The sequence below is a fragment of the Microtus ochrogaster genome, chromosome 17, assembly GCF_000317375.1.
Source record: "Microtus ochrogaster isolate Prairie Vole_2 chromosome 17, MicOch1.0, whole genome shotgun sequence".
NCBI lineage: Eukaryota > Metazoa > Chordata > Mammalia > Rodentia > Cricetidae > Microtus > Microtus ochrogaster.
In genome coordinates this window covers 8867584-8868925 of record NC_022019.1, presented here as the reverse complement: position 1 = coordinate 8868925, position 1342 = coordinate 8867584, and the positions used below count along the sequence as shown (strand labels likewise).

The following is a 1342-nucleotide window of genomic DNA, read 5'->3' as shown; positions in this document are numbered from 1 at the left end:
TGTGAGCCACCATGTGGTTGCTGGGAATTGAACTCAGGACCTTTGGAAGAGCAGGCAATGCTCTTAACCTCTGAGCCATCTCTCCAGCCCCTCATCTCTCTACTTTTGACTTCATTTATTTTTTGTTTGTTTTTGTTTTTGAGACAGGGTTTCCCTGTGTAGCCCTGGCTGTTCTGGAACTCACTCTCTAGACCAAGCTGACCTTGAACTCAGAGACCCACCTGCCTCTGCCCCCTGAGTGCTGTGAGTGCTGTATTAAAGGTGTGCGCCACTGCCATTGTGTCAGGTATGGCGTCTCACACTTATAATCCAAGGCTGAATTGAGAAGATCCGAAGTTCATTTATCCAGAACTGCATAGTGGGTTTGAAGCCAGCTGTGGTTTCCTGAAGGCCTGTCTCAAAGAAGGAAATAATGTCTTAAGTAAAAAAACAAAACAGGAACAAATCTGGCAGAGGAGAAGGGAAGCTACGAAAAACCATAAACTTAAAAGAAGAGATGAACACTGGCTAGGATGTGGGAGAAGCCACAAGATGTGTTGTGTATCTCAGCAACAAGCTCAGTCTTTGAAAGAATTCACTGCAGTCGGGGCTATGACTCCAGGCTCCTTAACTCTTACTGCATGTGGTTTAATGCCACGGATAGGCCTACATCTTACAGAGTAGAGGAAAAGGCAAGAGGAAGAATAAAATGGGAGAGAAGTGTTAGGAGTGGGGGCCTCCAGCAGGAGTATATGCAGTGAGCGATGAGGAACAGGAACCCCAGTGGGGAAAGGAAGCCTGAGTTGCCAGTTACCCAGCATCCTAGTATGCTCTCTGTTGCTGTCACAAGATACACGAGGCTAAAAACCTTACGAAGAAGTTTATTTGAGCCGGGCAGTGGTGGCGCACCCCTTTAATTCCAGCACTCAGGAGGCAGAGGCAGGTGGATCTCTGAGTTCGAGGCCAACCTGGTTCCAGCCTAGTTCCAGGACAGACTCCAAAGCTACAAAGAAACCCTGTCTCGAAAAAAACAAACAACAATAACAACAACAAAAAAGAAGTTTATTTGACTCACAATCTAGTGGCTTGAAGGTATAAGCCCCTTGACTCTGGCATCCTGTTGAAGACCACTTGTCTACACAATGACATGGAGAACATCCATCAAGAAAAGTGTCCATGCACACTGAGGCTCCGCCCTGTGTTCTGAGTGTTGTTCTTTTTAAAAATGCTGCAAGATCCCCAGCGGCAGTAGGCAGCAGAAATGCTGTAGGTCCCAAATGGTGGCGGCAGGCCATGTGGTGGCAGGCAGCGGGCTCTGGGAGCAGCCAGTCCCAGGCAGAAATGGCTGCTGGTCCCAGAGCAG

At 48.1% G+C, this 1342-nt stretch overlaps 1 protein-coding gene across 2 annotated transcripts in view; it reads left to right on the top strand.

The window, feature by feature from the left end:
• The window catches only part of Parp4 (poly(ADP-ribose) polymerase family member 4), a 104057-nt gene that overhangs the window by 23241 nt on the left and 79474 nt on the right, over positions 1-1342 (top strand). The window lies entirely within an intron of this gene.